We start from the raw sequence: 15,910 nt of genomic DNA on the forward strand, positions 1-15,910 counted from the left end.
GGCCCTGGCGCTCCCTGAGGCGTGGGTATTGTGTCTAATTTTCCAAGCCTCCAAGCTCATAAAGCATAGAACAGATTTCACTCTGGTCTTACTATGTCCTTGATGACATGTTAGTGCAGACCAAAAATGTAAATACACCCCCCCAACCCCACATGGTATTGATATACAGTTAAGAAATATTTCTTAGCCCTTGGATGAGGTGCACATAGCCATAAATCTCTGTGGGGAAAAATACAATAGGATCGATCTAGCAAAATATAACCACTTTGAAAGTCTCTGGAAAAAGTCACCTGTGCCATTCCAAGGAATCTGACCAAACACCTTGATCTGATACACAAGCCATTGTTGAAACTAGAGTGGCCCCTGCATTCACACGTGTATGTTTCAGCAGTGGAACGGGAGGTCCTCAGAGAAGATCCACCTGGATGCATTTGTGTAGGGAACCACCTCCCTGATCTGGACCCTCTGTAACTTGGGTTGGGGAACTTGAAATAACCCTGAGTGTGAATGGTGATGTGAATGTGATCCCTCTGCAGACACAGGGAAGCAGGTTTCTTGGATGCAAACACCAAAAAACTGTGTGAGTGCGTGACCTTTGTGCAAACACAAAGGAATGCATGTGAACGGGCTTTAGGAAATTAGCCTAGAGGTTTATGGATTGCCTCTCCCCTACAGCCCTGTTACATTCTTTCCCTTTGTCACCCAGTCTCCCTCCCCTGCAATCCTGTTACCTTCAGATCAATAAAAGCTCTGGGAAAAGGAGATTCCAGAGATTAGTCCCTCCTGAGGGCCTCTCCCCCTTCTCTTGACAATAGTTTGTGTCTTGAGCAGTTTTACTACCTAACACCGGTAGTTCCCAGTGGGCTGGAAGACTCCAGACTTGGCCTTATTTCTTTCCAAGGGAATGGAGTAAGAACAGTGATTACTTGGACATGTGTAGGGATTGATATCTCCATGAATGGACCTCAACTAAGGAAGAAATTTGAAGATACATTCAAGGTTACCCTCTTTTAGATGGGTTCTCAGTTTATTTTTCTAATAAATGAGAATGGCTTCATAAAATAATCCTTCAAGTAACAAACATTAAGTGCCTGGGTACTTGGAATACAGCAGTGAGCAAAAAAGTTAAAACTTCTGCCTTCCTAGAAACTTTCTTACAGTCTAGTAAATTGGCATGTTAATTGCCATTGTATCATCTCAGTAGTGGCATGGACATCACAGCCTTGAGAACTAGACATTAAAGTTAAGGATGTAGGGTATGATAGCATACTACTAAAGTGTTAAGTATTCGTGGTCATGGTTAGATCAGTGACCCTTCTGTCAGTTGGTGTCCGAGTTTTCTCCAGAGTCATTGATACCACTCCTCTGCTGAACACGAGGCTCTTCTCCTTGCTGCTCATTCAGGGGGCTCTAAAGTCTTGGGAAATGAGTGTTTCACACTTGCCAGAGTAGCTGTCTGATGCAAAACATAGTTCTGCATTACAAAGACTAGTACTGCGAAGTTCACACTGAAAATACAGCCAAGTTAGATTGTAGTTGGACAGTAGCACTGTGAAGACATTGAAAAAACCTTCCGAGTTCAGGAATCACAGGCATCAAGTTGGAGAACTTCTTGACGATTACCTCATGTAATAGTTTCTTCCGTTTCATTAGAAACTCTGAAATGAAGTTCCTTTGGTTGCAATTATTCTCTGAAAATCGTGAATTTAAACTGAGTAATATATGGCCCAGTCCTTAGTAATGAATATAAAATGTTGTCCTGTTCCTCTGATGAAATAAGGGAAAAATACGCTTTGAAATGTGTTTTGCTGTGATTTCTCCGTTGCATCCCAAATGGCTTTGAAATATTCATTAGTTAAAAAAAAAAAAAAGAAAGAAAGAAATATTCATTAGTGCTCCACAGTGATGAACTCTGGAGTAGTGCTTTAATTCTTTTAATCAGAAAGAAAGTGTTTATAGCTTTGCCTTGAAGTTTTTTAGAATTACTATAATAATAGCTTTGAGTATTAAAATTTTTTTAAACAATAAACAAATTTCAGGCCCTGGCGGGTTGGCTCAGCGGTAGAGCGTTGGCCTGGCGTGCGGGGGACCCGGGTTCGATTCCTGGCCAGGGCACATAGGAGAAGCGCCCATTTGCTTCTCCTCCCCGCCCCCTTCCTCTCTGTCTCTCTCTTCCCCTCCTGCAGCCAAGGCTCCATTGGAGCAAAGATGGCCCGGGCGCTGGGGATGGCTCCTTGGCCTCTGCCCCAGGCGCTAGAGTGGCTCTGGTCGCGGCAGAGCGACGCCCCAGAGGGGCAAAGCATCGCCCCCTGGTGGGCAGAGCCTCGCCCCTGGTGGGCGTGCCGGGTGGATCCCAGTAGGGCGCATGCGGGAGTCTGTCTGACTGTCTCTCCCCGTTTCCAGCTTCAGAAAAATACAATAAAAATAAAAAAAATAAACAAATTTCTAACATAAGTTCAGCCAGCCACACAAGTCACTGGATCTGAACATTTGAAGAATTTTCTGTCACAGCGTTAATGATTTTTCTGTGAGCTCCTCACGCACACATGAAGTTTGGTGATAATTCCACGTTTTCTCTTTGTCCTGAAACTTCCTAAGGTTTGGGAATTCACAGGTGAGAAAGAAGAGTGTCAAAAGACAAAAAATGGAGGGTATTGTTAAACTTCCACACTTCCTGGAAAACCTTTATGTCTGCTAGATCCCAGATGTGCATGACAACTGATACATACTCTTGGCGCTGTCTCCTTAGCCTTGGGTGCAACGCTCGGACATTCCCATCCAGGTTCACTGAGCGCAGCGAGGCCGCCGACCTGGAGAGCTGCTGTGAGCCACTCAGTGGGGACAGACAGGCCCCACTCTCCCAGAGCCTGCATTCTAGTCATGACAGCAGACAGACAGACAAGCAGACCAGGACCACAGCTATAGATTCATATTTGTGTTCTCAAGGAGATTAGCAAGAGCTCAGAGGAAATACCAGGGGATCTAGATGGTCAGGGTTCCTCTGGCAAAATGGGATTTAAGCTGAGACTTGAAGAGGAAGAAGATGCTGTCTGTAAGTTTCTAGAGCTGCCTAACAAAGTACCTCAGATCAGGTGGCTTAAGTTACAGAAATTTTTTGTCTGACTGTCATGGAGGCTAGAAGTTAAAAACATGTAAATGGCATTTTATAGATGATTTCAGAAAATTATGTCTTGAGAATGCTTATGATTTTTATATAAATTACATCTTAAGTTTTAGCTGGTTTCTTCCATTGTGCTTCATAAAAAAAAATACCAATTCATACATATTACACCACATTCTTTTAAGAATATTAAGAATTTTCAAGTCTATGTTTTTTTAAGTTACATAGAAGATAACTTTTTCCTACAAGTGCTATATATAGTTTCTCCTAGTCTTTTATTTTATCAAGATACTCATTTTTAAAATGCATTTGTTTTTATCTTAGCAGTTCAAATACTAACTCCTCAAAGGAACATTTAAGAAGCAACTTATAAATTAACATGTGTCAAGATCAATAGCTATTAATAACATTACAATAGCTATTAATAACTGATACATCCCATGACTATTATTAAAGTAATATTTTGCTTTCACATCATGTTTTAAATACACAATTTGAAAAAGATTAAGAAGATAAATTTATCACAACAAAAGAATCTTCTAACTCAGCGGTTCTCAACCTGTGGGTCGCTAGGCGACCCCTGTGTTTTGGTCATTCGACCCCCGCCGGGGTCACGACCCACAGGTTGAGATCCGCTGTTCTAACTGTAATTTTCATTTCACTCATACGCATATTTCAGTTGCTCTATTCTTAGCAATAAATTCAAGTTCTTAGATCTCAAACATGAATGAAAACTCTAAGAAAAATAAACTTTTATGTCAAATTTGTTCTTTTCACCTTTCTTCTTGCTTGCACTTTCACATTTAGTCATTGTATTTCCTATTTTGTTTGCTTAATTTCCACATACAACCAGATTAGCAGAAGGGGAGAGAAAACATCTCATTTGAGGGCCATGAAGGAAAGGGTCTCTCGTTCTCTCTCTCTCTCTCTTACACACACACACACACACACACACACACACACACAGTAGAAGAGGGTTCTCTGCATGCAGATGCTTATTTGGAATTCAGAACATTCTTTACCATAAAAATAACAAGCTAAAACAATATAAGTATATAGTTCACTATACTTATAGGTTAAAGTAAGTTTGTGTGGTGGTCTGGGAGTACACCGGTTTATAACACTGTACACATGGGAACATTTCATTCTGAAATCTTAACAGCTGTTTTCAAAGGAAGCTATGGGAGCACGTGGGTCCGTGGGCCTGGCATGCCCACCCTCTGCAGGGCCGTGCTCAGCAGTGAAGGCGAGAGGAAAAAACCAGGTCTCTGATTTCAGTGTACTGTACATTGGAAGAAGGGCCCACGGTGAAAAGATAATGATTTCACAACAGATTGAATGAGGCTCTACTCCTGGGCAACACTTTAATACGTTTATCTGTTCACTCAGCATCTGTTTGTTGACTTTATACTAATTAACTCTCTCTTTTTCATACTTTAAATGATATTTTCTGGTATAAATAATGGAGTACAATATTAGAGCAATACAGACTTAGATGTAGCGATGGAATCAGAAAGAACTTTAACTTGAATGACTTTCAAAACTGACTGATTGAATAAATTGTGGCTGATCTACAACAGTGGTCCCCAACTCTCGGGCCGCGGACCGGTACCGGTCTGTGGGCCATTTGGTACCGATTTGCAGAGAAAGAATAAATAACTTACATTATTTTCTTCTATTTATATTTAAGTCTGAACGATGTTTTATTTTTTTAAAATGACCAGATTCCCTCTGTTACATCCGTCTAAGACTCACTCTATGCTTGTCTCGGTCACGTGATACATTTATCCGTCCCACCCTAAAGGTAGGTCCATGAAAATATTTTCTGACATTAAACCGGTCTGTGGCCCAAAAAAGGTTGGGGGCCACTTATCTATAAGATGTTAGAGGCATCAATAAAAAAAGAACAGATTAAGAATATCTGTTGATCTGGAGAAGGGATTAGGATGTATTATAAAGAAAATCAAGATGCAAAGAAATGTTCATATTATGATCTCCCTTTGGCAAAGACAGCAGTGACCCACCCACAAAAAGTTTTAATTAAAAGGATAAAGGTGTATATACAAAGCTGTTAATATTGGTCACCTAAGGACAAGTAGGTTACTAATTTATCTTTGTTTCGAGGAAAAATGATTCTTTTAAAATAAAATGGAACTAAAGAGAACTAAAACCACCTTGACATCTGCTCTTTACTTTGTTAGGTTGTGTGTGGGGGGGAGTGGGAGTGTGATCTTGCCCTGGATAATTAATCATAACTACATTTTTCTCGACTGTCCTCTTATGTTTATGTCACTTGAGGGGACTCTGGCAAGAGTGCTTTAACCCAAAGCCACCCGAGAGACCCACAACGTAGGCATTTCTGCGCAGGCAGAAATTTCCGTTCCGGATGAGACCCCCCCGTACTCCTGTGGGAAGGGCCCACACAGCCCTTTCTGTATCTCTGCCACCCAGCCAGTACAGGGCAGTTTCCTCAGTGTGAAACTGGGACCAAAGGACCGTTGCTCTCATGCTGGCGTGAGCTCTGCTCTCATTAAGGGTTCTCTGCTTCACACTGATAAATTCTCCTACACCATCTTGAAGAACCAAGCCGGCTTCCTTCCAGCCAGCTGGACGTTCTCGCAGGAAGGAAGCCGGTGGAGTCTGGCCCACTGAGTGCGCTTTGACAAAGTGCTGTGTACATTTGTGCTCAACACTGCTGGTAAGTCCATGACACCGGTTCATTGGCCTCAGGAAAGGTGGGTATCTAAGTCCGGTCCTCTCTGCACCTCTTCAGAAGAATTATTCAGCAGGAAATAGATGTCCATTGTAGGAACATAACACTTGCATCAATCAAGCCCAAAAGTAAACAATTCCAGGTGAAAAACAATGCTGCATACCAAGGACTACAGAAGGGAAGGCTCAGTAGACTTCCCGTAGATGGTGGGATTTGAGCTCTACCTTAACAAATAGGGTTAAAAAATAAAAAGTAATTAAAAACATTTGCATGTGCATATTGTGTGTGTGTGTGTGTATCTGTCTAACAGCTGCTTTGAAAAGTCTTGACAGAAGCTTCCAGACTTTAAAATGTCCTCTCATGCCTGACCTGTGGTGGCACAGTGGATAAAGCGTTGACCTGGAACACTGAGGTCACCGGTTCAAAACTCTGGGCTTGCCTGGTCAAGGCATATATGGGAGTTGATGCTTCCTGCTCCTCCCCCCTTTCTCTCTCTCTCTCTCTCTCTCTCTCTCTTTCTCTCTCATTCTAACTCTCTCTCCTCTCTAAAAATGAATTTTAAAAAATGTCCTCTCATCCCACAGAGAACAGCCGCCTAACCAACTCATCTGGTCCTCAAGTCCAAGCCAGTTCAGGTTTAGACCAAAGGGATTTTATTGGATTACACATTAAATACATTGGTAGCATTAGGAAAATAGTTTTTTCAATTAAAAATTGGAGATGGGGGTTAGGGGGAGACTCATAGATTCAACATGTGGAAGTAATATGTGCATTTAGTAATATCCTAAGGGAGCTCTTCAGCCCCTAAAAATACAGATTGAAAACTATTTCCTTGTGATTCTTGAACTGATTTCTTAGGAGTGAAACAGAAAAGTCAGAGTCACCAGATCAGTGCCTGCAGGTGTGACTTCCTCGGGCCCTCTCAGGGCACGCCCCAGGGGGCTGGCTGATGGTGGTGGTGGGTCTGTGTGTTGGTCACAGGACAGGAGAGTAGCCTCAAGTTATGTGTGCCCTCAGCATTCCACTCACAAGTTACTTTATTCACATGGCTAGCTGTGTCTATTCGGAGGTAAAACATCTGGTGAAAACTCAAGAAGAAAATACCTCCTGTCCAGATGTTTAGCTTGTCATGTAGGCAGAACACCTGTGCACTAAATTTGTATTCTATCCAGATGTTTGACGGTGTGTGCCTGTATCCCTTCTGCTATACAGTTGATTTCTTCCGGTTAGCCAATATAGAGTCAAAATTAGATTAGAATTTAGCTTCTCCCACCTGACCAGGCAATGGCGCAGTGGATAGAGCATTGGACTGGGATGCAGAGGACCCAGGTTCAATACCCCGAGGTTGCCAGCTTGAGCGCGGGCTCATCTGACTTGAGCAAAAAGCTCACCAGCTTGGACGCAAGGTCGCTGGCTCGAGCAAGAGGTTAACTCGGTCTGCTGAAGGCCCACAATCAAGGCACATATGAGAAAGCAATCAATGATGAACTAAGGTGTCGCAACGAAAAACTAATGATTGATGCTTCTCATCTCTCTCTGTTCCTGTCTGTCTGTTCCTATCTATCCCTCTCTCGGACTCTCTCTGTCCCTGTAAAAAAAAAAAAAAAAAAAAAAATTAGCTTCTTTCCAAATTTAGGCTTTAAATAAAATTGAAGGGATTGATTATAAGAGTTCATAATATGGTGAATGTGTTTTCTGCTATAAAAATGTGAGAGACTCTTTTCAGAAAGGCAGAGTAAAGACAGACCCACTCAATCACCTTCTCAAACTTCACCAGAAAACAACATTAAGGAGAACTTCAAATAAACTTTAATATCACTAAAGATCTGAGAGAAGGTATTGACTGCATTTATAAAATAAAAACAAAATGATAGAAAATGTGTATCTGTCATTAGGAAACTAACAGATGTCTGTACCCAATATGTATGGAGACAGAATTTTGAAAGAAATAAGAAAGGCTAAGCAGAGAGAGAGAGAGAAGGTCAAGCTCAGCACCTGCGAAGGGAGCTGGAGGGATGTCTTTGAGAAGCAAGCAGGTCTGTATGAAGAATAGAAAGGCACAGGAATAGAAAAAGTACTGGGCAGGATGCAGCAGGGTAAGTTAAAAGTCTGTGTCAGGAGCAGTGAGATCCCTCCAATTCTCCACCACGTCCAGGTCCCAAGCAGACTGTAGACTTCTCTCCCTTCATAGGAAAGTGGGCAGATGTGGAGTTCCATCCAAAGGGGACTGTGGGAGTCTGTGTGCTGAACAGTGACATCTCCGGCCCCTTTCCAATTCTCGGGTCCAGAACCCCCATATTCAGAATAAAACTGCCAGAGGAGGTAGGAGGATGCTCCCCCAGAGAAAATGCCTGCAGACAGGGATATCTGGAAGTCCTCAGTAGAAACACAACTGGCCCCTAGCCTGCCTCAGTGGAGACCAACAGTGTGTACAGAAAGCTTCTGATCAGGTACATTTGGGGTGCCTTACTTCTGAGAGGGAACACCCAAGCCCTGTGGGATAGCTCATTCGGTTAGAGGTTAGAGCTTCCACCCAAAAAGTGAAGGTTGTGGGTTCAATCACAGATCAGGACCAGATCGATGTTTCTCTCTCTCTCTCTCTCTCTCTCTCTCTCTCTCTCTCTCTCTTTCTCTCTCACTAAAATCAGTAAGTAAACTTAAAGAAAAAGTGAACACCCAAGTTGTTAAGAAACATTATAACAACCATGATGAAAACAAACAATAAAGAACTCAGAGGACGCCTTGGCTGGGTGGGTTAGTGGATAAAGCGTCAACTGGGCACTCCGAGGTCACGGGTTCGATCCCTTGGTTAAGGCACCTAGGAGAAGCAATATGTGAGTGCACACCTAAGTGAGACAACCACTAGATGCTTCTCTCTCTCTCAAATCAGTAGAAAAAATTTTTTAAATAGAAAAAACTCGGAGGAAACAAAGATGATGCAGAAAGAGAACTTCAAAAATAATCTTTAATTAGCATCTCTAAAGATGCGAGAGAAGATATTGACTGCATTTATAAAAAAATAGAATTATATAAAATTAGAAAAGAAGAAAGGCTTCTAGAAATTAAAATTGACAGATGTTTTTAGTATTTTAGAATAATTGGAAGATAAAACAAGTAAATCTCAAAGTATAATTTTTTAAAATGGATGAGAGGCCCTGGCCGGTTGGCTCAGTGGTAGAGCGTCGGCCCGGTGTGTGGAAGTCCTGTTTCAATTCCTAGCCAGGGCACACAGGAGAAGAGCCCGTCTGCCTCTCCACCTTTCCCCTCTCCTTCCTCTCTGTCTCTCTCTTCCCCTCCAGCAGCCAAGGTTCCATTGGAGCAAAGTTGGCCTGGGCGCTGAGGATGGCTCCATGGCCTCCACCTCAGCCACTAGAATGGCTCCAGCTACAATGGAGCAATGTCCCAGATGGGCAGGGCATCGCCCCCTGGTGGGCATGCTGGGTGGATCCCGGTTGGGCACCTACAGGAGTCTGTCTCTCTGCCTCCCTGCTTCTAACTTTGGGGGAAAAAAAATGGACAAGAAAAAAATAAAAGTCGATCCTCAGTGCAAGAGGTTCAATTTCTAGTAGAAATTCCAGAAAACAAGAATTGAGATAACAGTAGACAGGAAATTAGGAAAGGCATAAGAAAATTCCTCAGTAAATTTTAAAGAATATGATTTTCAAAATCTAAAAAGCACCCTACTGTCTAAGACACGTGAATAAAAGTAAGTGAAGACCTATAACGAGACTATCTTCACAACCGAGAACTAAGGGACAGTTTGGCCATGAAAGTAACAAGGACTGGACTTGACCTCTTGCAATAAACACCTAGAAACCTGGACAGAACCTACAAAGCCTTGTACTCAGGCACTGAGCAGCAAGCAGCACGGACTAGGGCCCTCGAGGGAAAGGAAACAAATGATGTGGGCCTGTGACTACCTGTGCTTTCTGTTGGAGGCGATTTTCACACTGCACTGCAGGGATGGGGGGACCCAAACAGACCCAAGAAAGGCACTGAGGAACCAAGGATCAGAGATCAGGGAGGCTGAAGCCGCTGGAAGTTATAAGGCAAAGTGCTCAAAAAGAACTTGTTATATAGAAAGAGAGTTCCAGAAATGTGTATGGTGTCTACTATGTACTGGATCAGGCATGTGGAAGCTAGTACTTCAAAATCCTAGGTAAGAGTGGCTCGGGCTTGGTGAACTAAATATTCCCAGAGCTCACACAGACTCAAAACTTACTGAGTCCCCAACAGCCAAAGTTGGCCTTACTGATCATCCAACTCCCCGGATGAACAACCCCTGGAGTGAAGCCTATTTCCTGTGTGCCCTCAGCAAAGCTTAGAGACAGGTCTTAAAGGGCTACAGCTAATACACAAGTGAAACTGCTTGCATAAACAAAGCCCCAAACTCATCCAAGTAAGATGGAAAACAAACACACAAAAATGCAGATCTTCAATATAAAATATAGAATGTCTAAAATCCAATAAAAAAATTTCTAAACTAACAAGAAGTAAGAAAACATGACTGGGAGACTGCAAGTGGCAAAGCTTTTGTAAGTTTGAGGCTTAGCAAAAGGCTACGTTCCCCCCACCACCTCCATATTGGCATTGAAGCTGAGTATTTGCACTTATTCCATCCCCCTACTTTACTTGCTTAAGTTGCTAGAAGCAATTTACATGACGTTCCTCTCACCCTTTGTTTGTTCAGATGTTGGTTGATTTCAGTTGTGCATGGTGGGGGGATTCCTGTTTATGCCTTAAGTGGATTCCTGTTGATGCCTTAAGAGAATTCCTGTTTTTGCCTCAGAGTTGTGACTTGGTATCGGAGACTTCCTTATTTGCATATAATAAAGCAAACTGGAGGCTGTTGTGCTCTGTCTTGCCATCAGCTTGCAGAGGCCTCCGGGATCCCATCCTATTTCTCTTTAAGTCTATTTTCTTCATTCTACATTGTTCTTACTCAGCACCTGGAATTACTAGCCACACTGGTTCATGGCACATGACTAGTAATCAAGAAAAAAATCAATTTCAATGTCACCCCAATAAATTCAACCAAAAAAAGAAAGAAGAAAAATCAATCAATCAGAAAAGATAGAAATAAAAGTCACAGATGATAGGGTCAGCAAAGAGGGATATTTTTCAAAGCTATTATAATTGTGAATGTGAATTTAAAGGAAAAATACACACCTGATAAAAGGGAAAAAAGGGAAGATATTGAAAAGAATCAAACAAAATTAAGATAAAAAGCACACCATTTGAAAAGAAAGTTTCACTGGATGAACCCAGATCCAGATTTTGGTTTCTAAATCCACTCTCCAGTAAAAGAAACCAGAGAGCCTGACTGGTGGTGATGCGATGGGTAGGGCACCAACCTGGGATGCAGAGGCCCCAGGTTTGAAACCTCAAGGTCACTGGCTTGAGTGTGGGATCAGCCACATGATCCCATGATTGCTGGCTTGAAGCCCAAGGTCATAGCCTTGAGCAAGGGGTCACTGGCTCAGCTGGAGCCCCCCGGTCAAGGCACGTATGAGAAGCAATCAATGAACAACTCGGGTGCCACAACTACAAGTCGATGCTTCTCATCTCTCTCCCTTTCTGCCTGTCCCCCTTGAAGGAAGGAAGGAAGGAAGGAAGGAAGGAAGGAAGGAAGGAAGGAAGGAAGGAAGGAAGGAAGGAAGGAAGGAAGGAAGGAAGGAAGGAAGGAAGGAAGGAAGGAAGGAAGGAAGGAAGGAAGGAAGGAAGGAAGGAGAAGGAAGGAAGGAAGGAAGGAAGGAGAAAGAGAGAGAGAGAGAGAGAGAAAGAAAGAAAGAAAGACGAGGAAAAGAAATGAAACGACACTAGGGATCCTTAGAGAGCCGATGGATTCTAGGGCTGAGTACAGTAGGAAATACGTGGGAGGGAAAGGAACTACAATTCAGAACCCTGACAAGCACTGCCTCAAACAGGTGACCAAAGTCAATATCATCAGTGACATCATGTTGACAACAGGGACCCTTAATTTGATGTGATGAGAATGACACTCGACCTCTGTGGTCTTCCTCCCCAAAAACCTATAGCTCCAATGTGGTGGGCGGAGTAATGGCCCCCAAAATGTCCACGGACTGGCAGTTGAAAACTACTGTCTTATGGCAAAAGGGGTTTTGCCGATGAGATTAAGGATACAGACTTTGGGATGAGGAGATTATCTTGGATTATCTGGGTAGACCCAACCTAATCACAGGAGTTCTTAGAAGAGCTTTTACTGGCTCTGTGGTCAGAGAGAGGTGTGACGCTGGAAGGAGAGAAATGGAAGGGTCAAAGAGAGGTGCTGGGTTTGTCGATTGAAGAAGTGACCACATAGGAACTATAGAGGGCCGCTAGAAGCTGGAAAAGACAAGGATGTCAAATCCCCCGTGTTCCCAGAGAGGAACACAGCCCTGCTGACATCTCAACTCCAGCCTAACCAGACTCGGGTCAAGTTCCTACCTACAGAGCTGTAAGTAATTACCTATGTGTTGTTTAAGCCACTATGTGTGTAGTAATTTGCTACCACAGCAAAAAAAAAAAAAAAAAAAAACACCTAAGACATTCAGTCTAACCATGAGAAAAACATCAGACAGATGTTTTTGTCTGATTTGAGGGACATTACACAAAACACCTCCTCAAAGCTGTCAAGGTCATCAAAAACAAAGTCTGAGAAACTGTCACAACCTAGAAAAGCCTAAGGACACATGAAAACGTCATATAATATGGCATCCTATATGTGAGAAAGTACACTCGGTAAAAACTAAAGAAATCACAACAGCGTATAGGCTTTAGTTAATAGTAACGTATTGGTATCGGTCGTTCAGTTTCAGCAAATGTACCACGGTAATAATGTAAAATGTTCACAACAGGGGAAAGGAGAGGGGAGGACGCAGGAACCCTCTGTGCTGTCTTTGCAATTTTTCCATAAATCTATGACTCCTCTAAAATAAAAGTGTATTTTTAAAAATTCACTGGGTAGGATTAGCAGCAGATAAGACTAAAAAGACCAGGGGATGTGAAGTCACAGGAATATAATCCAAATGAAGCACAGAGATAAAAAGAGGCTGGAAAGATAAACGAGACTGAGTGAACTTTGGGACAATGCAAAGCAGCCTGGGACTTGGTTCCGTGTCTATAACTCAAGTCCCAGAAAGAGGAGAGAGGGGAGGCCAGGAAAAATAACTCGGAGGAAATAATGACCACAATTTTTTCAAGTTTGATAAAAACTCACAGATGTAAGAAGGTCAAGAAATCTTAAGCAAGATAATCAATTAAAAAAAAAATAAAACACTCTGGCATATCATAACCAAATTTCTGAAAACATGATAAGAGAAACATCAGAGAAGGAAAAGATATATAGAAAAGAATAAAAATATAAATGACAGCAGACTTGTCCTCAGAATTTTACAAGCCTAGACGAAAATGGAATGATATTAGTCAATAATTATGTTGATGAATGAATTCAGTTTTATAAGCCCTGTTCTGGATATAAAGCCTAGAACTTAGGTAAAGAGGTAAGATTTGCATACTAGGAACAATGAGGAAATAATCCTAAAGCAATGTATTAAGTTGCAGGGTGTACATAGGCAAATTATGCTGCCAGTTCCCTCAAGTAACCTTTTGGCAAGGATGGAGGTTACTGTTGTAGTGGGTTGAATAATGTCCCACCCCTCCCCCCCAAAAAAAGATATGTCTATTTCCTAGTGCCCAGAACCTGTGACTGTGACCTTATTGGAAATTGGGTCTTTGCAGATATAATTGAGTTAAGGATCTGGAAATGATATTATTCTGGATTATCCCGGGTGGACCCTAACTGCAAAGACAAGTGTCCTTAGGAGAGAAAGACACATCCACAGAGGAGATGGCGATGTGAAGACAAAAGCAGAGGTTGCAGTGCTGGTGCCGAAAGCCGAGGAATGCTTGCAGCCCCCAGAGCTGGAACAGGCAAGGAGGGACTCTCTGTGGGAGCCCTCAAAGGCCAAGGACGATGGTCATACCTACACTTACGCAGTGTATTTATTAAGTTCATGCTATGTACCCGGCACTCTGCTGGGCGCTTCAGGATCGTATTCCCATTTTAGAATTGTATCACCTCTGCCTAGTCTGTAGAAGCCGGCTCCTTAATGGAATCTGCTTTTACTTCTTTCCTGACGGTCCATCTGGAGTCAGGTGCAACAGTGTTGATAAACTACATCAGTCACTTCCCTGCCTAAAGCCCTTCGGTCACCCCCATGGTGATTAGAATAAAATCCACACTCCCTCCAATGGCCCACAAGTCTTTTGCACATGGTCTGGTCCTGCCGCCCGAACTCGCTCCCATTTCATCTGTACCGTTTTCTTTCCCTCTGTGCTTGAGCCCAGGGGTCAGCAATCCACAGCCCCCAGGCAAGATCCAGCCAACTGCCTGCTTTTGTATAAGCCCCTGAGCCAAGAAGGGCTTTTACATTTTTAAATGGTGGGGGCGGGGGGGGGATCAAAAGAAGAGCAATATTTCGTGACATATGAAGATGACATGCAATTCAAATGTCAGTGTCCATAAATAAAATGCTGTTGGAACACAGCCCCACTCATTCATGCATGAATTGTCCAGGGTGGCTTTCATGCTACAATAGCTGAGTAGTCGCAACCGAAACCCAATGGCCCCAAAAGTTCAGTTATTAGCTGGCCCTTTGCAAGAAAAGTTTGCCGGAGCTGCTTTAGTCACTCTGGTCTCTCTCCTCTGTTTCTAAAGCTCAGCCTCTTTATTCTCTCCTCCGGGCTATTTCCTGTTTCTTCTCCCTGGAAAGTTTTCTTCAGCTCTTTACACGGCTCGTTTATTTCCAGGAGGTCTCCCTTAACATTGGACAGAAACAGGACAAGGTCACATACTATTAGAGTGAGCTATTACCTATACAAAGACCAGTCTCCAATCCTGGATAGCGACCATGGCTGTAGGATTCTTTCTTTCCTATCTGGGAGCAGTGAGGAAGTGACGTGCTTACAGGAGGCCAGGGTCGGCTCTGAACTGCATGGACCTGGTGCTGCCTCCTGCAGTCGGTACCAGCGGATGTCCCTCCCCTGTTGCACCAGGAGACAGAGGCTGGGGGAAGCTGCCGCCTGTGCATCTCTCAGGCTCGAGGGAACAAAGGCGGCTTCAGAGACCCCCTGTGTGGTCCCACTGGCCACATCGCTGTCCCGTCCTAGCCTGTAAAGCAGTGTGCGCAGCCCAGGACTCCAGGTGTCACTTGTGGATGTCAGAACTACAACGGAAGGCGAGGTTTTCTCTCATGGCTGCACAGGAACCACAGAGGAGTCAGCAGCCCTTTGCATAAAAGGCAGAGACGAGTACTGTATTTCCCCATGTATAAGACGCTCCCATGTATAAGACACCCCGTAATTTGGGGTCCAAAATTTGGAAAAAAATGCATTACATAAAGTTATTGAACTCAAGTTTTATCCGTCATAAAATTCATACAACTCCTCATCCCTGTCAAAGCTCCCATCCATTAGCTTGTCCTTGTCTGTGTCTGATGATGAATCACTGTCTTCAACAATGAGCACAAAAACAAGCGGGAAAAAGTAGGAAGTGCAAGTAAAATAATCTACAACCGCTGTAAAAGATGCACCGAGTATTTAGACTCCAAATTTTTCGAAAAAAGGTGCATCTTACCTATGGGAAAATACGGTATATATACTGTGTCGGGTGAGGCGCAGGGAAGCTGGATGCAGGGCAGCATCTTACCCATGGGGAAATACGGTATATATGCTGATATATGCTGTCTCGGGTGAGGCGCAGGGAAGCTGGATGCAGGGCGCCCTGTGCCTTGCTCAGCAGGAGATGTCGCTGTTGCTGTCGCTTCCACTGCCGCTGCCGCTGGAACACGCCGCAGTGACTACAGCGATGTCCTCTGCTACAGTAATACAGTCATCACGAGGCTGTCAGGATACCAGATGCCTTCCGGATATTAGACGCTGACAAATCCTACCCAGGGCACCCAGAGATGATCGGTGATAGGAGCGCTACAGGTACAGCCAGAACCATCTGCGTCTGCAGGTGCCGAGGCGCCGTGAGACTCCCCGCTTGTTTAAGGAGTGGACGGCAGGCTAGG

This window comes from Saccopteryx bilineata, chromosome 6 (assembly GCF_036850765.1).
Source record: "Saccopteryx bilineata isolate mSacBil1 chromosome 6, mSacBil1_pri_phased_curated, whole genome shotgun sequence".
NCBI classification, from domain to species: domain Eukaryota; kingdom Metazoa; phylum Chordata; class Mammalia; order Chiroptera; family Emballonuridae; genus Saccopteryx; species Saccopteryx bilineata.